Consider the following 26,647-nt stretch of genomic DNA (forward strand, 5'->3'; position numbering starts at 1 on the left):
GCCGGCTGTTAGGAAGCGGCGTCCGCGCGCTCCGCCGCCACCTGACAGAAGAAGAAGAAGAAGAAGAAGAAGCTTGGCGGAAAGGGCGGGTTTGGGGGGAGAAAAGCGCGCGCTCAGCCCAACGCCCGGGCGCCCATGGAAGAAGGCGCTTTCTCCCCCCCCCCGCCCCCCGGTGCACTTCCTTCCAAAGCCGCTCTCGCTTGCCACGCCTCGGGCGAGGTAAGAAGCTTCGGGCGGGACGGTTCGCGCGCCGGGCTCGAGTGTCTTTAAAAAAAAAAAAAGCGGAAACCCCTTCGGGCGCGGCGGGGATGGTAAAAAAAAAAAAAAAAAGTCTGTCGGTCGGCCGCGAAGTTTGAGCGGTCCTTGAGTCGCTCAAGGGGGCGGCGGGAAGTGGGGGGCGGGCGGGCGGGCTTGGCGTTCAGATGCGCCTTTTTTCTTTTGCTGGCCTGCCTGCCTGCCTGCGGAACCGAGGCACCCGCCATCCCCGAGGTGAGGCGGCTTTCTCCGAAAGAGCCGCGCGTGTCAATTCCAGGCGCTTTATTCGTACGTACCGCCCGGCCTGTGGCAAAAAAAAAAAAAAAAGTGGGGGGGGCGGCATCGCGAGGCGGTTTAAGAAATCAAACCTGCATTTATTGGATTGGCACTTCCAACAGAACCGGTGTTGGTAGGTATGGGGCCCCCTGTGCTCGTGGGGCCCACGGGCAAAGTGCCCGTCAGCCCCGTGGCGTTAAAAACAGCCCCGCGGACGGAATGAGCGTTTGAGCCGCTTAGAGAAAAGCCCGAGCAGCAGCGTCTCGGAAGCGGCAGCAGCAGCAGCAGCAGCAGGTTTGTTGGAAGAGGCGAGCTTTTCCCAACCCAGGCTGCCGACCGCGCGTTGTTTTGGGGCACCTCGGAGGCGGCGGCGGCAGCGACAGCAGCAGGTTTGCTGAAGAGGGGCATCTTCCTCTTCCCAAACTACTGGTTTTTTTTTAGTGTGTGTGTTTGTGTGTAAGCCGCTTCCCTTCATTGCTCGTGTAGAGAGGTAGCCTGGCGTGTTTAGAGCCAGGGCTTGCCAGCTGGGTGAAATGGAGCGCGGGTTCTCGGCGTGCAGCCACCACAATTTCCATCCTCTTCCCCTCAGGATCTCCTTCAGTTCAGTTTCGCTGCTGCAAACAGATGTGAGGTGGTGGAAGAGCCGTTTTCTCGGTTTCTCTAAGTAGGTCAAGGTTTTAGGAGCGGGCACAAACTATCCGCCGCCATTGAAAAGTATGCGGGCAACAAATGACTTGTCTTCCACGATGAGTTAAACAGCGATCCATCCACCAGGGCTTGAGCTGGGAGAACTGTACTAGCCTGGATTGGCTCCCCTAACTGATGATCCACTTCTTGTCACAACAGCCATAATGCCAGCGAGTGGTGCTACCCTTATTTGCAGAGCCCAGGGCATGGGTTGCTGGCTTCCTTCCCTCTTCTTTTCCTTTCCCTTTTCCTTGATACCAATTGTATTCCCATCGGTGGGAAAGTACTACCAGTCGCTTTCCTTAATCTGAGATGGAACTGGAGTGCATGTGGATTTTGACAGATGGCTAGATTGGTTTATTTCTTTACTTTTATTTATCCAATTTCCATAATGTCCATCACACTTGCATGCCTCTTGGGCGATTTACAGGTTGTTGTTGTTTTAAAAAACACACCTGCTTGGTTTAGACATCTGTAAGAACTTTGCTCTGGTTTTAAGAGTTTTGCATGGCTGTGTTCTTCTGGAATAGGGCTATTCTAGAATAACATTACTATTCTGGAATAGTGTTCTTGCTGGAATACTGGTAAATATTTCCAAAATGAGCCCTATTACTGATGGGTTTGTGTTGAATATAGGTGTAGCACTATTCCAGATGAGTACTAAACCCAGGTTCAGAAAGAATCCCAAATGACAGCTGACAGACACAGAGATGTGCTGTAAAGCAGCAGATGGAACTCGCACTGGCTCTGTCTTTTGTACTTCACAAAACAGCCACCTTTGGTCAGTGCTGTGTCCATATCTTTGAGCTGCGGATTAAGAGACCTGATAAGTATAAAAAACAGAGCCCAGTTTGAAAGGCCCAAATTCTACTACTGTCCAAAAAAGATAGGAGAGGAAGGGCACACCTGTCCCAGCTTAAAGTGCTCAGTAGGATTATATTATCCCATGGGAAACATTTGATTTTCCACATCAGTCACCTAGTCTGCAAAGCTGGTCAGGTTCACCCATGACAAAATGTTGCGGTTTTTTGCTTGCTTAAAAGGGAAAATTCTGTTTAACATGGCTCCTAAGCTTGAGCCATGTATAGCTAAGAATGACTGTAGTTGTTGGTTTGGGATGAGTTGGAAGTACTGTAATAACTTGAGCATATGTCAGAAGAAAGAGGTTGCTGGGGCATATTTATGCCATGATTAAGTGCAGATGGACCCTTAGATTTAAAACTCCTTACTTGGAAAAGTTCTATAGGCTTTTGGTCTTCATGTTGAAAGAGATACAGATTTAATTGTTCTTTTGGCCTTACATATCTCTGTTGCTTTATAAAAAGCTTTGGTACTTCTTGAAAAGGGGAATTTCTTCAGAAACTAGGGCTCAGCCTGCTTGATTACATAACAGTGGAGTTCATATTGGGGGGGTGTGTGAAATCTAAAAATTTTCCCTACCGATTCTGTGGGCATGGCTTAATTGGTGGGCATGGCTTGGTGGTCAGTTGACTGGGTGGGCGTGGCCAATAACAATAAATAATAAAAATAATAAACAAAGTATACAAAACAATAAGAGGTACCAAAAACCAACTTTCACACTTTACACACACACAACACAACTGACTCACACACAAGGTAAAAACAGCTGCACTTCACCCAAAATGGACCCTGCAACATGCAGGAAACTCAGACAGCCACAAAAAGCTCAAAAACCAACTTTCACACTTTACACACACACAACACAACTGACACATACACACACACACGCACACAAAATGCCACATACAGCTTTGTGAGATTTTGTGTGTTTGCGTAGTTAGAGTGAAACACTACAGGAACACACTAAATCTCAGAAAGCTGCACAAATATTTTATTTTATTATTTTATTTTATTTATATTTTTGAGATCAGGGGTCTCCAACTTTAGTAACTTTAAGGTTTGTGGACTTCAATTCCCAGAGTTCCTCAGCCAGCAAAGCAGGCAGATTCAGTTGCTGACTGAGGAGATGGATTTCAGGCAGGCAGTTTCAGCTGAAGAGCTTGTAGAAAACATGTTTTTTAAGGTTCTGGTGATGAGGAACTCAGCTGGGATCGCCAGAGGAGCCTTTTAAAACTTAAACCAGCCAAAGAGGTTGCTAAAAAAAACCCCAACTTTTAAAGGGTTCTGACGATCTCAGCTGAACCGCGGGATCCTCAAAGGCTATTTTTTTTACTTTTAAAGGCATGTTTTCGGCTGAAGAAAAACTGCTTTTAAAAGTTAAAAAAAAAACCTCTGATGATGGTGCAGCTCAGCAGGGGCGGGGCCAGGGATTTTTACTACCGTTCTCCGAACCACCAGCTGCCATCGCTACCGGATCGGGCGAGCCGGTCCAAACTGGGAGCATATTACCCCTGGTTCATATGTATATGTATTGTAGTTCAAATGTTTTACCTAGACCAGATCTTCAAATCACAGGGCATGCAACAAGGTTATTTATGTAAAACATTTCGAATTGTTAAGGATTTGAGTTTGAACATTTTTTTCCCCAAGTTCAATATGACTCCTAAGCTTGAGCCATTCTCATTCTGAGCTGAAAACATCTGTTTCAATTTAGATAAGAGCAGTATCAAGCCTGAACTGGTGAGAACAATATATTCCAAATGTTATATATTTTCAATTTGCAGAAACATTTTGTATGCTTTTAATCCAATCCTTGAGGAACTTTCCTGAAAGTTAGTTCAGTTCTAAACTTTCAAATGTGTAAGGCATGATAGCAAATAAAAATATGATTCTTAGAACTGTGTGCACTATCCAAAACGAGTATGTTAAGGCTAACAGGAAATGAGAGAAATATGAATGTTTTGAAAATATGTCCCCCAAACTTTTAATTAAGCAACACGAAAATGTGAGTGCTTGTTGAGGACTATCATCCAGATATGTCTATGTGAACATGACTGTAAAACTTTTATTAAAAAAATGAAGCAGCAACTAACTTTTGTGATAATGCTTTTAAAAAATGTTCTAAAATCCACTAATTCATAAATAGCCCCAATGTAAAGCTATTTACCCACTTGGAACTATGCAGTTAAGGAAAGCCTGAAGGTAATGGAGGATTTGTAACCTTATTATAAATTGAATCGAGTGAATGTGGGCAACAACCCATTTGTTGACAAAAAATTCAGGATAAATTTAGAAATGATTTCTGTTAATGTAACTAATACATGTTTTATTTTGAATTCACTTTGATCTATCTGATTTATGAATAGGGGAAGAAGAGGTGAAATAAACTATCAAGTTAATTTTATGCAGGTATTTTTAGAGGAGTTTACTGCAGTGAATCTATCTAACTATCGTGGTGTGGCTTACTAAATATAACGTTAATTTATACATTTTGTATGAATAAACTAAACATTAACCATAGAATTGCAGAGTCAGTAGTGCTAGAAACAGTGTAGAATTCTCAGGTTGAATGCTCTGGGACTGAAAGGGAATGCTCTGGATGAAAAGCACAAATCATAGGATAAAAGGTATTACGGCATGCTGTCCTTGGATCCCTGCCTAGAAAACATCTGGCTAGTAAGCAATTATAGCACATGGACTTCCGGACACCACTTTAGTTAATTGTTCAAACAAAACTATAAATGCTCTTCTTTCTTTTAGTTAATACAATTATTTTAAAGTTACAAATATATAAGAGATGTTCATTTGCATTTTGGGGATTTCTCATTCTTTAGGTAGTATATTTATTCAAATGATGTATGAATGCTGAGTTTGTTATTATGACTAATTTTATTTCTGTTTCAAAGATGCATAATTGATAATTAAAGATATGTGTTTGCAAGAAGACACTGTGATGGAAGTATAAGTTTAAATGCGAAAAAAAGCTAAATAATGATCTATGTAATGATGACATCATATATTTCATATAAAGAAAGTCAGGCAAAAGTTAGTGAAATAGCTTACCAGAATAAAGACTTGTGTAAATTAAGTTGAAAAAGTTTATTGATTCTTCTTCTGCTACTTGGTTTACAAAATAGAAGTGTCAAATTGACTGCATCCCTTATAATTCTTCAGGTAGATTTGCAAATTAATTGTTACATTTTTTAGTAATATTTCATTAAAATAGTCTGGAAAGAAAACCCACCAATTGTTTTAAATTCATTCTAAAAGTATCAGAGAAATGAAAATAATGCTGGAACTATGATACCTTTCTTTTCTTCTGAATAAATAACATTGGGCTGATTTTAGCATCCTAATGGGAATATGTTATAAATCATTTTTTACTGATCCTTTGCTAGCATTAGCCAATTTCTCCAAAACACATTTTAAAGTGGTGCTTATGAAACTGTATGTTCTTAAAAACTGTATGTTGTTCAAAATGAATCTGTTTATTAAAGTAAGGATGGTTTCACTAGTGACAAATACAGTAATTCTAAGTTATAAAAACATGATAGTATAATTTAAGTTATCTAAAACAACATCTCTCTAGTTATTTTCTATTTTTAGTTAGAAAAGAGAGGGATCTTATGGAGGCTGTGCATAAAAATATCTATTAGAGAAAAAGTTCGGAAATGAATGACACAGGGAGACTGCGAACTCGTTAATTATAGTCAACATACTTCATCTTTAGAGAGTAACAAACATTAGATGTAAAATGTAAAAATCAGTCATTTTTTTTGAAAGCATACTTTTTTCATCCATTTCTATTTTTGGATTCCAATCAACATTATCATTCAATCTCAAATCACAATGGCACTTCTTCCTATTATATCTTCTGCATCACACTCCCAAATTTGCTTTATAAGCTCATCCAAATCTTCTGTATACATTTTTGGCACACCTAGAAGGCTTCACAGGAAATTCGTTCTCTCAACAGTTGGCAGATGGACATCCTTGGATTCCAAACATTAAACAAGGCTTTGCCAGAAATATGAAGGTAATAAATTCAGTAAGTTAATGACAAAAAATTATAAACTGATTTTTCATGTAATGTTACAGTAATTTCAGATGGCAAAATTAAGCTTAGATAGGGCAATATCCAAGAAATTCTGGAGACCATTTCACAATATCCAAGAAATTCTGGAGACCATTTCACAATATTCAGATAATTCAATTTCAAAAAGTACTTGTTAGTCTTTCTTCCAGTAACAAAGACTTGGAGAAGATTTGTAAACTGTATATATGCTCAGGCAATCGAGGACTTTTTTTTTTTAGTCGATGCAGGGGTGTCCAAACTTGGCCCCTTGAAGAGTGGTGGACTTCAACTCCCAGAATTCCCCAGCCAGCATGAGCTATAAATATGAATAAATAAATATAAGTAAATATATTATTATTATTATTATTATTATTATTATTATTATTATTATTATTATTATTATTATTATTATTATTATTAAATATGAGCAACTTGCTGGCTGGGGAATTCTGGGAGTTGAAGTACACCACTCTTCAAGGGGCCAAGTTTGAACATCCCTGGTCTAGTGGTTAAGGCACCAGGCTAGAAACCAAGAGGACCATGAGTTCTAATCCTACCTTGACCACGGAGGTCAGCCACACTCTCTGCCTATCTCACAATGAGGCAAAGAGGAGGAGGAAGGAGTAATTAGATGTGTTAGCCAACTTGAGTTGTTTATAAAAATAAATAAATGTGAAATATAAATTAATCAATAAAAAAACTACTTGCACACACTTTCAATTTTTGTTGCTCTGAGATGTGTCTTTTTATGCATATAATGCCAGACTTTAATTCTTTGTTGGCATGACCACTCTTAGAGTACCAAAAACAAGAATATTACTGAGTGCTGGCAGTATATTGTCCCACTGCAGTTTTGACATTACATGGGCATTCCATAGAATTGTGATGGTGAACCTATGGCACATGTGCCACCTGTGGAGCCATATCAGTGGCAACACAAGCGTTGCCCTAGCTCAGCTCTGGCATGCATGTGTGCACCACCCAGCTGATTTTTGGGGTTTCCAAGGCCACTGGAAGTCGGAAACATGCTGATTCCAGCCTCCGGAACCCTCTGGGATGGGGAAGGCCATTTTCACCCTCCCCAGGCTCCTATAAAGGCTTGGGAGCCGAGAGAGGGCATGGCCAGCGTCACGACGGGACAGTGTGTCCCGGTGGTTTGGGGTGAACACCAAAATTCCTGTCATTTTAGGGGTTCTTAATGAACCATAGCTGTCCTGGAGGGACAGCGAAGAAAGAAGGCACCGGCCGGCGTGAACAGGGAAGTTGCAAATTCCCTGCATCACCAGCATCCAGCCTTCGACCGATCGACAGGAAAGGCAGCCATTAGAAGCTGCCAAAGTCGGGATGGCCACACAAGAAGATTGAGCAAGAGACGAGATTAGAACAGAGTATTGTTACCAGGTGAGCAATTGGCCAACTCACAGGTAAGAAGAAGAAAACTTTTAAAGCTCAAAAATTTTCCGGCTTGAAGTTAACGGCTAATTGGCATGCGGAAACTTAAAGTGAGAGGAAGCAAACAGCAAAGAGGATCTATAAGATAAAAGCCCTAAAAGAAACAACGTTCCATCTGGATTTAAAATTGGTTTTGGAAGAAAATATAAATATTAAAGGGAGAAGAAGATTGAGAGAAAGCATCTTTTACTAACAAAAGGATTTAATAGAGGAAGAAAAAGAAACTGCTTTTGTGGAATAACAAGTGACATTTTGTTGCCAGTAGTTGTGGATTAGAGAGAATCATTGCTGGAGAAGAAGAAGAAAAAGAACATTGCATTGTTTAGTCTAAGAGGAAAGGGACATTAAAGGAGTACTTGTCTGAATAGCTATGGTAAAATCTGAAAAAATCAAGATTGGAATTTGGACGACAGGAAAAAATAAAAACATTTGAACTGGCTTGCATTTGGAAACAGAAAAAAGGGGGAAAAAGAGACACAATATTTTGGACTTGAATTTGGACTATACATAAGTTAAGATAAATAAATCTAAAAAAAATTTCTCCTCACATCGAAAACATGGAGAATTGGGAGGAATTATAGGAGATGCTTCAAATGGTGTGAGAGTCCTTTAATGGGAACAAACAAGCAGAACTGTGGTTTAAAAATAAAAAAAGAACTGATGAAATTATGAGAAAACGAGAACAAAAATATAATGTTGAAAAAGAAATGAGTGAGGATAATACAGATGATCATATTGAGATTTATTTATTTATTTATTTATTTAATCATATTTATATACCGCCCTATCTCCCGAAGGACTCAGGGCGGTTTACAGGCACTTAAAAACACATAAATACAGTATAAAACAATTAAAAATTAAAAAACTTATTCTAATAGCCCGTTAATTAAAATATAAAAATAAAACCCAATTAAAACCCATAAATTTAAAATCTAGCTCAGATAGGGAAAGAATAAAAATGGAGAGGGGGAAAGATATTTTAAAAAAGAAAGGAAAAAAAGAAAAGAAGAAAGATTTAGGGAGAAAATTAAAAGAGTGAAAAAAATAGATGATTACACTGGGATTAGCAGTGACAGAACAAAGAGAAGAAAAGGAAATAGAGAAAAATTGAGGGAGAAAATTAAAAGAGTAGAAGTCAGAAAGGTGGAAAGAGGATGCAAGAAAGGGAGAAAGAAGAAGATAAAGGACAGGAGAAAGGGAGAAAAATATTAAGAGATGAGATTTGGGAGAGGCTGAAAGAAAATGGTTAAAAGAAGGAGAAAAATAAATAGTAGAAAAGAAACTAAAATAGTGATAGAAACTTTCTTTCTTTTCTGGAATAATGGAAATTAGAAGAAATATATGGATTATTGTAAAAAGGTAGTAAAAAAGGTTGAAATGAATGAAATTAAAAAAAGAGAAGGAGGAGAAGTAAATTAAATGTGGAAGATATAATGGGATATATGTTTTCTTTTTCTGTTTGTGTCTGAGAATGCATGGAATGAGAGAGAATTAAAGTTGATGGTAAGGAAATAAATTTTAAATATATAAAAGTATGGAAAATCCAGCAGATGAAATGTGAAAGATAGTATGGTTTATAAGTGAAAATGATTGAAATTAAGATGTAAAAGGGAATAAAATTGAAATGTTAGTAAATGATATACACTATTGGAAGAAAATAATAAGTATTGAATTGTGAACAAAAACTCTAAGAAAATAAGAGGTGGAAAGTTGCATTAATTGATTGTATGATATAAATGGAATAAGATGAAGACAATGTTAATAACTAAAATGTAGGAGGGGAGGTTTGAGAAATATGCATAATAAATGAGAAAATTAGGGTCCTCTGTACACCAGAAATATTGATATGAAAATAAATACAGCAATGGAGAGAGATAAGAAGGAGAGAGATGGAAAGGGAGAAGGAGGGAGAGAGAAAGAAAGGGAAGAGGAGAGGAGGAAAGGTAGGGGAAATAAGAGTAGGAGAGAAGGTTAGATAGGGTGGAAGTAGGGTGGAGGGGGAGAAAGGAAGGGGAAGTAGAGAAGGAGTAGGAGAGGAGAGAAGAAAGTAGATAGGAAGAAAGGAGGGAGGGAAAGGTGTGAGAGGAGAAGAAAGGATTGCTGTGAAAAGGAAAAGACGAAATGGAAGAAAGGCAACCCCAATATATTTGAATATATTAGGATAAAAATTGAAATAGTTAAAAAAAAAGAATGAAGGAGAATGAACACGAATAAAAATGGAGAAATTAGAACTTGAGGGCGAAAGAAGATGTGACTTATTAAAATGGGCAAGGAAATATTAGGAAATGAATAAAAATCATGAAAAAAGAATATTTTGGAAAAAACTGTAAGTAAAATATATTTGAATATATTGAATTGTATAAGATGTGATTTGGCCAATACTCTGTTCATAAATCATGTGTGTGTGTAGGGGGGCGAAACTAAAAAATTAATAAAAACTTGTTCTAAAAAAAAAGGCTCGGGAGCCAGGGGAGAGTGAAAAATGGGCCTTCTGGTCCCACCGGAAGTCGGCAAATGGGCCGTTTCCGGCCTCTAGAGGGCTTCCGGGGGGGGGGAAGGCTGTTTTTGCTCTCCCCAGGCTCCAAGGAAGCCTCTGGAGCCTGGGGAGTGCGAAAAACGGGCTTACCATGCCCACCGTGCCATTGTGTGCCAAAAGTAGGGGGAGCGGGGGGTTTACATGTATGGGGGTGACCAGGGCACATTGAATTATGGGTGTGGGTGCGCGCGCGACCCCTCACGCTCTCCCTACTTTTGGCACGCAATGGCAAAAAGGTTAGTCATCACTGCCATAAGATGTCTCCAATCTTCTAGGAATAACATTGTGAATGAGGTGAGATAAACTGCATAATAGAAAATTTACTAGTGGTGTTATATTTGGACATGGGTGTGCCATTGCAGGACAGTGTGTTAGTGCTTATATTTGAAGGGGCAGTTTGCGTGGTCAGAGTGGAAGAGATGCTTGGCTTGTTCTATTCTATCTCCCACCTCTTGAGTGGCTGCCTTAATAAGGCGTTCAAATGCAGAATGTGTGTTAGTGTTTGGAAGCTTGGAAAATAATGGTTTGCCATGGTTTGTCACCATCGCAAACTCAGAAATGGTAGATATTCATTCTCTTCTATTTGTGTAGAAAGTGGGAAATGGATGTATCTGTGGAACATTCAGTTATTAGCAAATTTTCTGGGTCAGTTATTGGCTGGGAAAAGCAAGTGGAGATTCATTACTGATGCTGACTGGAACATACCATAACGTCTTGTTGTTTAAATAGATCTGAAAATAATCAAAATATTCTGAATCAATCTTGGATTACTGTTAATTTCTACACTAGGGGAAATGGGAAATATGGGAGGTCATAAGCATACCCCTGCTCTAGATGCATCTCTTTGGCAATTGTGAAGGAAAGTTTTCTTTAAAAAAATAGAAAAATATGTCACTTTTGATTACCCTGTACTTAAAGTAAAAAGATAGGAATGAAGATATGAGGGCAAAATAACTTAACATTAACTAAAGAAAATAAAAAAATGAATTTATTATAACACTTCAACGCTTTTTCCAAATTGTTATATAATATAGGTTTTACTGGTTTTTCAAAGAAGTCTCTCTACTTATGAATCTTAAAATCCTAAACTAATTGATTCAATCTACCAACTTCACATTTTTATTGTTTTCCTATGGGTTTTAATAAGAATTTTTGCCTTGTACTTGTGTTATTTATTTATTTATTTATTTATTTATTTATTTATTTATTTATTTATTTATTTATTTATCTATCGATCGTATTTATATACCGCCCTATCTCCCGAAGGACTCAGGGCGGTTCACAGGCAAATAAAAACACATAAATACAGATTAAAATAACAATTAAAAAACTTATTCTAAAAGGCCGAATGTTTAAAAACAATATAAAAAATAAAACCCATTTAAAACCAATAAATTTAAAATCTAATACAGTCCTGCGCAGATGAATAAGTGTGTTTTAAGCTCGCGACGGAAGGTTCGGAGGTCCGGAAGTTGACGAAGTCCTGGGGGTAGTTCGTTCCAGAGGGTGGGAGCCCCACAGAAGGCCCTTCCTGGGCGTCGCCAGACGACACTGCCTCGCTGACGGCACCCTGAGGAGTCCCTCTCTGTGAGAGCGCACGGGTCGGTGAGAGGTATTCGGTAGCAGTAGGCGGTCCCGTAAATAACCCGGCCCTATGCCATGGAGCGCTTTAAAGGTGGTTACTAAAACCTTGAAGCGCACCCGGAAGGCCACAGGTAGCCAGTGCAGTCTGCGCAGGATAGGTGTCATATGGGAGCCACGAGGGGCTCCCTCTATCACCCGCGCAGCCGCATTCTGGACTAACTGCAGCCTCCGGATGCCCTTCAAGGGGAGCCCCATGTAGAGAGCGTTGCAGTAATCCAGGCGAGACGTCACGAGGGCGTGAGTGACCGTGCATAGGGCATCCCGGTCTAGAAAGGGGCGCAACTGGCGCACCAGGCGAACCTGGTAGAATGCTCTCCTGGAGACGGCCGTCAAATGATCTTCCAGAGATAGCCGTTCATCCAGGAGGACGCCCAAGTTGCGCACCCTCTCCATCGGGGCCAATGACTCGCCTCCAACAGTCAGCCGTGGACTCAGCTGACTGTACCGGGATGCCGGCATCCACAGCCACTCTGTCTTGGAGGGATTGAGCTTGAGCCTGTTTCTCCCCATCCAGACCCGTACGGCTTCCAGACACCGGGACAGCACTTTGATAGCTTCGTTGGGGTGGCCCGGTGTGGAAAAGTACAGCTGGGTGTCATCCGCGTACAGCTGGTACCTCACACCGAAGCCACTGATGATCTCACCCAGCGGCTTCATATAGATGTTGAACAGAAGGGGCGAGAGAATCGACCCCTGCGGGACCCCACAAGTGAGGCGCCTCGGAGCCGACCTCTGCCCCCCTGTCATCTCAAAAAGGATGCATTTAAAATAACTTTTATAGTGCATAGTTCTTAACATTAAATTTAATTCCTAAAATGCATTAGAGAAACTAATCTGCTGACATTGGTAAATACATCATCCTTGTAAACCAATCTGAGTATGGCAATTCTAGCAATTACAATTGTTCTTTTTATAATAGTATTGTTATACTGTCAGAATAACTTCTCATAGTGTCAAGTATTTTGTTAATGCTTCCAGCACTTTAGATTACTGCTCATCAAGGGTGTTTAATATGTTTTGTTGACACAGCCAAACTGTAGTAGTTTCTGGACAATAGCACAACCAGTTGAGCATTCAGTTTGCTATCCCTAATTTCTGCTGCTGAATTACACTTCTATTGTTCAGTGCTTCAGAATATTTCAGAGCAGGATACTATAGAATCATATATAGGATAAAGTCTGCTGATATAATGAGACTTTTCATTGTGCTTATGGCCTCCCATATTTCCCCCTTCCCCCAGTGCAGAAATTAATAGTCAATTCTGTGGAGTGGATTTTGAGGGCATATAGAAGGAAGAACTTTGACCTCATCACTCAGCTCATGGAAGCAGTTCCATCAGCTAAGATTTAATTGGATTCCACTTAACATTTGTTAAAAATCCATACAGAGCAAGATGGGCAAGTTTCCTTTAATTGGAGTCCACACTATAATTTTTAGAATATGCAATTCTCCAGCAGGGCGGGACCAGCAGCCAGGCATGGGAGTGACTCGGTCTGTATCCAATGGGATCGAGTCTGCTAGTTGAAAAGCACCTCCTCCTCCTGGTGCCTTCCAGCTTTCAGACTCGATCTGATTGGGAACAGACGCACTTCGGAGCTGCTTCCCTTTGAATTCTTCCCAAAGTAAGCTTTTCTTAAGTAATTAGGAGGGCGATTCAGCCCTATTATTCCTTCCCAGCTGCTGGTATAGGGGTTGAGGCTCCCATTGTAGGTGAGCTCTCCCCCTCCCCAGCGAGAAAGGGCGATTCAGCCCGATACCGCTGGGGACAGCATAAGAAGCTGGAAGAACGGGAGGCTGTTAGGCCTCAATTACGCCTCCCCGTGGCTGGCAAATTCAGCGGCTGCCGAATTTAAAACACAGCCGCGTGGCGGCTTTAATTAATATTAAGTTTGGGCGCTCCCGGGTGCTTCCCGGTCGCCTCGGCCTACCCATAAAGGGTCTAGGCCGCCAGCCTGCCCTTACCTGAGCTCTGGGCGTCTTTAATCAGGCCATTGATGGGCCTATTTTCCAGTCACCGGATCTTCGTGGGCGCCCCCGGGCTTCATTCCCGATCGCTTGGTGACTCAGCAGGGCCTCTGCATCGATCTTCGACTGGCTCTCCGGCCACTCACTGAGGCCTTCAGTCTGTGAGTATGATTACCCTTTAGCCACCTCCGGTTTTACTAGCCACGTGGCAAAATACCTAGTAGGCCCTAGAGAATGGAAAAATTTCCCCACTGAATTTTTATTTAAATGGTAATTTAATTATAATTTGTCCTAGGTCATTTCTGTAATAGGCCTTGGCTTGGGCCTCTAAAGGCTCATAGGCCTCGCATCCAGGCCTTGTCCACGTAGTTTGAGGCCTAACTATCGGTTAGGCCTTTCAAGATGGCCGCCGTTCCTCCAGTCCGGCCTAGTAAAGGAAGCAACATCAGACCAGTCCAAGCCCAGGGCCTAGTGCTTGAGCTCTCATGCACCCACAAGGTCAGAGACACTTCAATCCTCCATTTCTAAGCCCCAAAAGGCTATTTCTAAGACTTCTGAAAAGAAGGCCCTACAACGCCAGAAGGCTATGGATAGGGCCATTGCTAGGGCAGTGAGGGAATCTGCTGATACTATACAGGAACAGCAATCCACCTCCTTACCAGTTCAGCCTCCTGTGCAGTCTCCTGGGGCTCCATTAACTTTATCTCCTGATATATCTGTAGACTCATCCCAACCTCTGCCCAATTCTGATTTATTCTGTCCTATTTCTGTATCTGAAATGGAGGTTTTACCTGCAGCCCCGCCAGTACTTGAGTCAGCAGAGGTTCCTTCTAGTGCCACTATTCCAATGGGGCCTGTGAGTCACCAGGCAGTTGCCCCAGTGGCTAATGACCCTGCAGTTATGGCAGAAATGATTGCAGCTGCTGTTCAGAGGGTATTACTGCTTCCAGGCAGACAAGAACCCATTCATGGGTTTCAGAATATGTAGCATCCCAAACTAGTCACGATTTGGTGCAGGACTACTCCACACCTCAAGCTGAAGATTTCCAGGCTCATTCTCCATCTCGGGCCTCACTGGGGGATGAAGGGGACCTTAGGGATGAGAACCTCTCTGAGGATGAGGATTTGGTTCCAGACCAACCCTCCTTTGTGGGTCTCTTCAACCCACAATTATTTGATCTTTGCTACACAAGGCCAAGGTCACTACCCGGCTGGGAGTGGCCCGTCCGGCCCCAATTCCCACCTCAGAGACCACTGATCCACCCATGGACTTGTTTTCAGTTCCGTGGTCGAGTCAGAAGAGGTGCCTGCCCCCAAGCTCTTTGTGGAAGTAGTCGATAGGCAATGGAACACTCCTATAACTGGTCCTAATCCTAATGCCTTGGACCGTCGCTTGTATAATTTGGAACCTAACTTCCTTAAATTACTGCAAATCCCCACAGTTGATGCCCCAGTAGTTGCATTAGCAGGGCCATCTGTGGTCACAGGTCCTCCAGAGGAAACCCTTCGCCCGGAAGACAAACGGGCCGAACAAACCCTGATTAAGAGTCATCAGGCGGCTGCCTGGGCCGTTAGGGCCTCTTCCTCGGCCTCTTTCTTTAATAGAGCGGCCCTTTTATGGTTAAAACAGTTGCGGGACCGTTTACCAGTCACTGACTCGGTCACATCAGGACTTAAACAAGATTATAGCTGCCATCGAATACTCAGCCGATGCCACCCTGAATGCTTCTCGATTTGCTGCCAAATCGATTGGTTCCACAGTATCCTCACGCCGCCTTCTCTGGCTTAGGCGTTGGCAAGCCGACGCCAAAAACAAATGGAGGTTGGCCTCAGCCCCTTATTCGGGGACCTCACTCTTTGGAGCAGCCTTGGATCCTTTACTTATAGAGACCAAGGACAAGCGCAAAATCCTTCCAAGCATGTCCCGCCGTTCAGACTCCAGACCAACCCCATATTTTCGTCCCTTCAGAGCGGCTGATTCTAACTTTGGAAACTCCAGAACCCAAAGACCCTTCTCCCCCAGACAGGGTAGACAGGATAGGCAGGATAGACAGGCAGGTCAAGGTCAGAGGGGTTCCTTCAAGCGGCCCTTTCGGGGGGGGAGAGGTCGCCCATTCAGACGCTCACGTTGACTGCTTGCCCGTCCCTCCCATTGGGGGCAGACTGGCGCTCTTCGCCAGCCAATGGAAGGAGTCCACCTCGGACTCCTGGGTCAGGGAGACAATCAGGTTCGGTCTATCCTGGAATTCCTCTCCACCCCCGGCCATTTCGTCAGGTGCCCGTTATCTTGCAACCCGACGGACCGGCTGCTTGTGGCATCGGCCATAAAACATCTTCTCTCAATTCAGCCCATCCAAACGGTGCCACGAGACCAGCACGGTCGGGGGTTTTACTCCCGACTGTTCATAGTTCCAAAGCCCTCGGGGGGATGGAGAGCAATCCTCGACCTGAAGGCTCTGAACCGCTACATAGTCTACAGGCGGATCAAGATGCAGTCTCTCCAGTCCATCTTGGAAAGCATCAGGGGGGGGGACTTCCTCACGCCAGTAGACCTGACGGAGGCATACTTACACGCCCCTATCCTTCCGGCTCACAGACGATTCCTCCGCTTCTGCCACAGGGGTCTCCATTACCAATATTGTGCCCTTCCATTCGGGCTCTCCTCGGCCCTCAGGGTCTTCTCAAAGCTAATGGCCGTCCTCACAGCACATCTCCGGGCTATTCAATCAGAATCCAGGCTTATCTGGACGATCTCCTTATTCAATCTCGATCAGAGACCCTGACGGCAGCGGATTTGTCCACAACCATTCAGGTTCTAGAAGCCCACGGCTTCTCGATCAACAAGGCCAAAAGTCACTTACATCCTACGAATCGAATCCAACACTTAGGGGCCATCATAGACACGATAGAGGGCCGGGTCTATCTGTCACAGGAGCGTCTCACCAATTTACAGAATCTAGTCAGGGGTAACCAAGAGACGCCTTATTCCTTTAAAGACCCTTTCCCAACTCTTGGGGAAACTGGTCTCCTGCATCGGCATTGTACCTTGGGCTCGTCTCCACTGCAGGACACTGCAGTGGTTTCTACTCCCTATCAAAAGGCACACAGCTACGTCACCAATACTTGTCCAACTTCCACAACAAGTCAGACACTCTCTTTTATGGTGGATCTCCCAGCCCTGTCAAAGGGCAGAGAGTTCAGGAACCCCAACGCCTAATCTTGACAACAGATGCCAGTCTTCATGGCTGGGCGCCCATCTGGGATCAAACATGGCTCAGGGTCAGTGGTCCCCAAGGGACCTGACCCACAACATAAACTGGTTAGAACTCAGGGCCATTCATCTGGCCTTACTATCGTTCCAGGACATTGTTCTCAATCAAGACATTCTAGTATTAACGGACAATGTGGCGCAAAGGCTCATGTGAACCGCCTGGGGGGAACCCATTCTCAGCCTCTCTTGCAAGAGGCAGTGCAACTGGGTCTCTGGGCGGAGGCTCACCTGAGGTCCATACGGGCCTCTCATATATCAGGGGTGGCAAACACACAGGCCGACTGGCTCAGCCGAGTCTCAGTCGACCAGGGGGAGTGGCGACTGAATCCGGATATGTTCCTCGAGATCACACTCCGCTTCGGGAACCCGCTGGTAGACCTCTTTGCCACTCGAGACAATCGTCAACTGGATCGGTTCTTCTCAAGGTACCCAGTCCAGGGGGCGGAGGCATAGACGCCCTCGCAGCCCTTGGCCCCGGCCTCCTTTATGCCTTCCCTCCCATTCCGACAATACCCAAGGTTATCAGGAAGATGCTGAGGGAACAGGCGGAACTCATCTTGCTGGCTCCACACTGGCCTCGGCGCCCGTGGTTTGCGGACCTGGTGGCTCTCTCAGTGGCTCCCCGTGAAACTTCCTCAGACCAAGATCTCGCTCAGCCAAGGGCAGCTGACTCATCCGGACCCTCAGTGGTTCAAGCTGAGCGCCTGGCGCTTGAGCGGAGCCTCCTGAGGAAGAGACATGTACCTGCCAACGGCGCCAACACCATCCAGGCGTCTCGTCGTAGTTCCACCATTCGCACCTACGGCTCGACGTGGCGCACCTTCTACACCTGGTGTTCAAGCAAGAACATAGACCCTACCAACGCTTCTCGATCACTATCCTGATCTTCCTTCAACACGGATTGGAACAAGGTTTGGCAGCGAACACGCTTGACGACAGGTAGCTGCTCTCTCTTCTATTTTAACTTGCGGTGCTAAACGCTCCTAGCCCACCGGCCCTCATCCGTCAATTTCTGAGGGAGCAACCAACCTTTGTCCTCCGGTAGTCCACAGGTATCCATCTTGGGACCTCACGAAGGTTCTAACATCCCTCACCAAGGGCCCTTGAACCTTTGGAGTGTGGCCTGCAATATTTGACATATAAGGTGGCCTTTCTAGTAGCCATTACTTCAGCTCGCAGAATTTCTGAACTTGCTGCCCTTTCCACCAGGGGCGGATCTCTGCGTTTTCACTCAGATAGGGTGGTCCTCCGGCTAGATCCTACCTTCCTGCCTAAAGTTAACTCACTGTTCCATAGATCACAAGAGCTCATTCTTCCCGACTTTTCTCCAGATCCGTACACCGGCTGGAAAGGTCCTGGCATACCCTAGATGTCCGGAGAGCCCTCCGTATTTATATCAAGCGTACCGCCTCTCTCAGGAGGACGGAGGCTCTCTTTGTGTCCTTTCAACCAACCACCATCGGCCTTAAGGTATCTTCCTCTACCATCGGTAGATGGCTTAAGGCATGCATTGCCAGAGCATATCAGATTCAGGGAATTCCTGTTCCAAGTCGCATCACTGCGCATTCTACTAGAAGCGCGGCTACTTCAGCTGCGTGGGCCACTCAGGCTCCGTTAGAGGAAATCTGCAAAGCAGCCTCATGGTCTTCTCCGAATCCATTCATACGCCATTACAAGATCGATTCCTATGCATCTGCTGATGCGGCGTTCGGCCGCAGGGTTCTCCAAAGGGTCCTAGAAGGGGGTTCTAACCCGGACCGGGCGGATCCCTCCCTATAGGACTTGCTTTGGTATGTCCCATGCCTGGCTGCTGGTCCCGCCCTGCTGGAGAATGGACATTGGTCCTACCTGAATGTCCTTTCTCTGTTGGCGGGACCAGCAGCCAGCCCCTCCCTGAACGCCCGGTTCCTGTCTTCTATAGAGGTCATTCGGGCTCTCATGGTCATATGCCGGGGGGGGGGGAGGGCATAATAGCATATTCTTGCAGTTCCTGTTTTACAGCTCAGTGCGTCGGTCTGCCGCATCATCCTCGTCCGAAAGCTGGAAGGCACCAGGAGGAGGAGGTGCTTTTCAACTAGCAGACTCGATCCCATTGGATACAGACCGAGTCACTCCCATGCCTGGCTGCTGGTCCCGCCAACAGAGAAAGGACATTCAGGTAGGACCAATGTCCACTCTATTCCTGAGAAATGCTTGGATCTTAAAATAATGCAGTGCTGTCAGCAGAGTAAATGGAATTAAAATTTTCAGGTCATTGTTAATTTCAAAAGGATATTTAGAATAAAGGACATTATGCCTATCAGAGACTTAACTTATCTAATTTATTTTGAACAATCACTGTTTTGTTGTTGAATTTTGGCAGTTTGGTTTTTGGTGTGCTTGTTTCCTGCTATGCTTTTTTAAAGGTGCCAAGTATGGGTAGTATTGTGACCCAAACTCAAGTAGGTAGCAACAAACTCAGCCTGTGGAAAAATAAACTTTATTCGAACAGCTGGGAATTACTTCATTCCCAGCATCGTTCATTTCAAAGGAAAACAAAGGCCTATCAAACACAAATTCTTCAGTTATCACAAACCTTAGTCCAATTAGTCAAACAGCCAAAGGCCCTTCCTGGCAAATGTCCAGAAGCCACAAAAACAGACACATACATGAAGCAGTTGACACAGCTACAACGTTGTTTTCAGGCAAGATGAAACACCCGTGCTGGTCTGTGGTCTGTTATTAAGCCTATGGGAGGGGCCAATCATCTCTTGGCCCTACTCCCAAGTTGTCCTCTTTGCTTGAGCTGCTCTTGCCTTCTGGCAGCTCTTCCCATGCGTGCATTAGGAACAGGCTCCTCCTGTTCCTCTTCCTCACTATTATCAGTCTCTGAAGGCTCTGGAGTCTGCACCTCACTTCCCAATGGCCCTGGCCTCACCTCAGCCTCATCGCTGTCCGACTCCATTGCCAGCTCTGTAGGCTGCCGGCAGACCACAACAGGTAGTCCTTGTTTAACATCCACCTGTTCAGCAACCATTCAAAGTTACGATGGTGCTGAATGATGATGAGTGGTGATGAGGTTACAACCATTGCCGTCTCCTTGTCATGCCTAAACCCAAAGATGACACAATGAAATCTGATTAAGTCTAGTTCTTCATTTGCTTACATCTAATAGACAGAATCTTGACAGACTAAAACTATAACTTTTTCACCTAATAGATATATCCTGAGAGAGTCTACAATATGATTACCATGAACCTTTTCTTCCCTCCTGCAATGAGTTCAGGACTGCGTAGTTTCTTATTTTGCTCTGAAATGTTTTGCCTCCTCCCTGAGAAGCTGCAGTATAATTACCAAGATTCTTTCCCTCCATTCCATCTCCAGCTGCACGTTCCATCAGACTTCCCATGGTTACTTGATTGCAATTCAGGTGCTTGGGAACTGGCTAGGTATTACAACATTGCAGTGTGTCACAGTCACATGGTCACCATTTGTAACCTTTACTTCCAGATTCTGACAAGCAAAATATTTTTAAAAATTATTTTTTATAATTTGTTGTTTAATTAATAACAAGAAAGTACAAGAAATATGATGAAGAAAAAAACACAGTAAATAATTTTAACATAAACAGTTACAATTTTATATATGCTTATCTAATGCAAATATTATCCAAGTACATATATTAATGCATTTATATAACTACCATATAATAATTATCTTTTTTTAACCTACACTATGTATGGGTAACATATTTCATTATATTTATCCATTTAATTTGTAAATTTGTATTTTTATTGCAGTTATATGTGTCTGTATGGTTTTATTGCTTCTAATATTGTAAGCTGCTCAGAGTTGCCTCGTGGCAAGATGGGTGACAAATAAATTTAATAAGTAAATAAACAAATAAATAAATGCAAGGTCTACATCTAGAGTATAGGCAATCTGCTCATAGAAGGCAAGTACAATCAGTCCACTAAGTGAAAAGAACCTTGCATTTATTTTTCCAATGCCACAATATCAGTCTTTTGGCCATAGTAAGGGCCGAAGGGAGGATCCATTTACATTGTCCAGTTGTCAGATTCCAGATACAAAGTATGTAGTTAAAGAGAATATTATCCTCTAAAAATTTTAGGTTTTGTTGTATGCAATCATATTTATATAATTGACTACTTTCCTCCAAAAGTAGTAAATATGAGATATTGTAAAAATAGGTGTTTTAAAGAAGCAGTGAAGGTTATTAAATCTGCAACAAAATGCTGCTTTTATATACAAATGTAATGGAATCCAATAGACTCTAAATATTATTTTTTGCTTTATAAGTTGTAATTTGAGGACCATTGACACTCTTGTTGTAGAAATTGAAACACTCTCTCATTTTCCAGGCAATAAAGGAATATTCTTCATTCCATTCATTTCATAGCATCTGCATATCAAATTTATTTATTTATAATATCTCAGGTGTCTCAGAAGCTAAAAATGCTGCTGGTCCAAACAATGTTGTTAACAAATGTAACTATTTCTATTCAGTTACATCTGACAGATGACATTTATTTCTTAGCACAGTGTATGTTAAAATTTTATTTTTACTGTCTATTAGTTGGTCCAAAGTCAATATTCCTGATTCTATCCAGTTTTTCCACATCATAATTTCCCCCAATTTTTAAAGTTGGGTTTCTCCATGGTCAATTTGGCAGGGGAAAAAAGTTGAATCTTTTTTATTAGACATTAGACAACTTTCTGACATAATTGTTTCCAGAGATATTAGAATTTTAGTATAGTTAGATCCTAATACTATCCACCCAACCAAAGATGCTATATATGTAAGTCTATTCCAAAGTTGCCCAGATCAGAAAAGTAACACCAATTGTTACTTTGCAGTGTTTAATACTTGACAATAGTTTAGAATAGTTTAGAACAGAACAGAACAGAACAGAATAGAATAGAATTTTTTATTGGCCAAGTGTGATTGGACACACAAGGAATTTATCTTGCTGCATATGCTCTCAGTGTACATAAAAGAAACGATACCTTCATCAAGGTACAACTCTTACAACACTTAATGATAGTCAGAGGGTACAAATAAGCAATCAGGAAACAATATAAATCGTAAGGATACAAGCAACAAGGTTACAGTCATACAGTCATAAGTGGAAGGAGATGGGTGATGGGAACGATGAGATGATTAATAGTAGTGAAGACTTAGTAAATAGTTTGACACTGTTGAGGGAATTATTTATTTAGCAGAGTGATGGCATTTGGGAAAAAACTGTTCTTGTGTCTAGTTGTTCTGGTGTGCACTGCTCTATAGCCAGAGGTGAAATGCTTCCGGTTTGGACTGGATCGCCCGATCCAGTAGCGATGGTGGCAGGTGGTTCAGAGAACCGGTAGCCAAAATTCCTGCCCCCACCCGGCCCATGCCCAGCTGAGCTGCGCGATCATCAGGGGGGTTTTCTTTTTACACTTTTAAAAGCATTTTTCTTTGGCCAAAAAAATGCTTTTAAAAGTAAAAAAAAAAGCCTCTGATGATCGCACGGCTCAGCTGGGATCGTCAGAACCCTTTAAAAGCATTTTTTTACAACCTCTTCGGTCAAAAAAAAATGCTTTTAAAGGGTTTTGATGATCAGGCAACTCAGCTGGGATTGTCAGAACCTCTTAAAAGCATTTTTTCTACAACCTCTTCAGCCAAAGAAGTTCTAAAAAAAGCTTTTAAAGGGTTGTGACAATCAGGCAACTCAGCTGGGATTGCCAGAACCCTTTAAAAGCATTTTTTCTACAACCTCTTTGGCCGAAGAGGTTGTAGAAAAAATGCTTTTAAAAGGCTCCTCTGGCGATCCCAGCTGAGTTGCCTGATCATCAGGGGCTTTTAAAAGCATTTCTTTACAACCTCTTTGGCCGAAGAGGTTGTAGAAAAAATGCTTTTAAAAGTAAGGGAAAAAAAGTTGGCCACGCCCACCCAGTCACAATACCCCCCCACCAAGCCACACCCACAGAACTGGTAGTAACAAATTTTACATTTCACCCATCTATAGCGTCGTTTTGAGGGTAGGAGTTGAAACAGTTTATGTCCAGGATGTGAGGGGTCTGTAAATATTTTCACAGCCCTCTTTTTGACTCGTTCTAATTATCCTATGAAGTCTGTGTCTGTCTTGTTGGGTTGCAGAACCAAATCAGACAGTTATAGAGGTGCAGATGACAGACTCAATAATTCCTCTGTAGAACTGTATCAGCAACTCCTTGGGCAGTTTGTGCTTTCTAAGTTGGCGCAGAAAGAACATGATAATGTAAGTCCAGATAACGGAGACCAAATCCTCCCTCATTAGTTGAAATTGCTTTTTCTGCGAAGATATTTGTGGAATTGAAGAACCCCACTTAAATTTTCTAAACAAAACATTTATTTTCTGAAAATATTTTCCAGACACTGTATATAAATTGGAATTTGTCTCAGAATATAAATTAATCTAGGAATAATATACATTTTGAGAAAATTCAGATTTCCCAAAGGTTAAAGTAACTCTAATCTATCGATATCTGAAGAAACCTCTATATATTTCATTTATATTGCATGTTATTAACGGAACTACTTAGGTATACACATACCTAAATATGGATTCAGTATAAATAAGGGATTGATATTCCTTGAATGGATGGGTAACCCAATTTTCACCTATTGACATCAACTCCAATTTGGACCAATTAATTAGCAAGGGTGAAAGTGGAAATCATCTAGTTTTTCTGAACAGTAGAAAAATGGTGGAAAACATGCCATTAATCTTGACTTTAGATGAATTCCAGAGAAAATCCAAGTCTATTTAGTAGAGCAAACACATATTGTTTAGGTATTTATCTATTTTGCCAAAGGCTTTTTCAGCCTCTAATGGTAAGATTAGAAATTGATCTTTATTTTTATGCAGATCTATTACATCTGAAGGTAAAACTAAAGGTTTCCCTCACACATATGTATGTGCTAGTCGTTCTCGACTCTAGGGGCCAGTGCTTATTTCCGTTTCAAAGCTGAAGAGCCAGTGCTGTCCGAAGACGTCTCCGTGGTCATGTGGCCGGCATGACTAGACGCCAAAAGAACACGGAACGCTGTTACCTTCCCACCAAAGATGGTCCCTATTTTTCTACTTTCATTTTTACATGCTTTTGAACCGCTAGGTTGGCAGAAGCTGGGACAAGTAACAGGAGCTCATCCCGTTACGTGGCACTAGGGATTTGAACTGAACTGGTGACCTTTCGATCAACAAGCTCAGCATCTTAACCACTGAACCACCATGTCCCTTTCTATTACGTCTACAACTACCTTAATGTTATCTGCTTCTTGCCTACTTTTTATAAACTGTGCTTGATCATTCTTAATAACAAACCATATCACTTGCTTTTATCTATTTACTAATATTGGTGTTAAAATCTTTGTATCATCATAAATCAATGAGGTTGGATGATTAGCACACTGAATGTGAACTTTACCAGCTTTTGGTATAATTGTATTATTATTGTGTGCCTAATTGTTGGTGATAACATTCCATCATCAATTTCATATACTTAACGAAGTTTTGTCACTAAAAGTTCTATAGATGTTTTATACCACTTAAGAGAAACCCATCTAATACAGGTGTTTTACCATTTACCATTTTTAAAATTATTTGCTTAATCTCTACCTCAGATAATGAGTGAATAAAAGTTATTTTTGAATTTTATCTAAATGCGTAGATTAATCTTATTTAAAAAGACCTTTATATCTTTATTCAATATTTTCTCTGGGTTATATAATCTGACTAAAATGTAAAGTATTAAATTATGTTGCTATGATATTATAGTAGTTAATTCACATTTCCTTTTCTGTATTTTTAATGTAGAAGCTGTAGATAGTCATCTAGTCATCTGTGCCCATAAATGTTTCAATTCATCTTTCAAATTATTTTACCTTTATTTTTAATCTTATTTTTGTATGATGCATAAGTGATAATACTACCTCAACCATGTACTTTATATGCTTCCCATTCAAAAATTCCATAATGAAAAAAACAATTAACATTTATATGTAAGTACTTAATTGATCCCTGGTGTTTGATATATCCAACTAAAGAGAATGTATATTCTGTGACTGCCAGTTCATATGATGGAACATGTTTACTGAATCTGTTTTGCTCACTCAGATTTCACCCATCCCTGTTTATTCCCTCTTGTTCTGATCTTCACTTTCTCTGTCCAAAGTAGTAGTGTTGCTGATCACATTACTGACCTGTGTGGCTTGGCTTTCTTGAGATACAGAGCATAGTTCCAAGTCATTAGATGCTGAGATTTTAACATTTATGGTTTACTGAAAGTATAGCCTGCTTTTCAGCTAAGGGCATCTTTATACTTACCATTTAAGATGATTCTTTAGACTCTTAAGTATAAATATGTTTTTAAAAATAAATTAACTGGATCAAGAGACTTTAAAAATGTTCATTCCAAATGACAGACTACCATATCATCCCATTGAAGATTTTCCCTTCTACTGTCCCGCCCTCCTCCGCCCCCAGTTACGTTCCAGGAAAGCAATTGCCAAACACATTCACAAGACTCTGCTCATTCATTTTATTGGCCCGAAAGGCAAGATGTTTGTTGGGTTCCAGAACCACATCTTATTTGCGTGCTTCCAGCTCCTTTAGTTACATCGTTAGGTCGACAGTATCAATTCCCAGAAGCAATGCTAAAGAACGTGGTGTGTAAATTCAATAATAAATAAGCGATCATTGGAATTTGGCAGTTCATACGAACAGTATGGACTTCGGCTTGGAAACCATTAAGATACCCATTTTAGGCTTGGGAACATAGGATAAGCTGCCCAATTGCCGTCTTGGGAACTGGACATATACTCACACAAGGCTTTGGAATCTCGAGGAAGAAACCAAACTACAGGCTTGGGACCCTGAACCAAGAAACCCACCTGTGGCTGGTATTGCATGTCTATCAGGTGTGCCTCCTATGGCGATGGGGTTGCTGGGTTAAGTGCCCGAACTGTTAGTGACAATGTCACCATGGACCAACACAATATAATAGTAGTAATGATGTCTATATAAAACAAACAAGATGAAACAATAATAGAAAGGAGGTGTCGTTGCCATAGCAACATCCTCCACTTTGCCCCTATTTTTAGGGCTTTATATGTCAGTGATGAAACACCAACTCTACTTTTTTAGGGGTTTTGAAACATTCTCTTTCAAATGAGAATGATTTAATAGAGTTTCCAGAAGGTCTTTTTTTGTAAAAGCAGGCTGAAAATACCCTATTTTTGGCATTTATACAAAAACCATCAACTTTACACTCAGTTTGTGAACTATTGGAAAGCAGTAGGAGAATGAAATTTTATGTTTGCAACAGCAACCTTGTGTTGCTAAATTATTATGCACAGAGTTTCACATTTCTCATACCTTTCTTTCCAGAGATAATAAGCCAAACTTTACCCTTTTTTCGTGCTGCAGTTATTTTCGGCCACCTTTGCTCCCAATTATCAAGATGGAGATCACTCATGAGAATGTTTTTATTATTTTGTTTAATAGAGCACAACAAGTTGTACAAGATGGCCAAGTTTTGTTTCTCTCAACAAAATATTGGCGGAGATATTAGAATAGAATAGAATAGAATAGAATAGAATAGA

At 41.9% G+C, this 26,647-nt stretch overlaps 1 protein-coding gene across 1 annotated transcript in view; it reads left to right on the forward strand.

Annotated features, from left to right (window-relative positions):
* The first annotated feature begins 127 nt into the window (after window positions 1-127).
* ZNF385B (zinc finger protein 385B) overlaps window positions 128-26,647 on the forward strand; it is a 298,732-nt gene continuing 272,212 nt past the window's right edge. Inside the window, exon 1 of the mRNA XM_058189529.1 lies at window positions 128-219. The gene's annotated coding sequence lies outside the window, so the exon portion shown is untranslated. The remainder of the gene's footprint in view (window positions 220-26,647) is intronic.

The sequence above is a fragment of the Ahaetulla prasina genome, chromosome 1, assembly GCF_028640845.1.
Source record: "Ahaetulla prasina isolate Xishuangbanna chromosome 1, ASM2864084v1, whole genome shotgun sequence".
Taxonomy (NCBI): domain Eukaryota; kingdom Metazoa; phylum Chordata; class Lepidosauria; order Squamata; family Colubridae; genus Ahaetulla; species Ahaetulla prasina.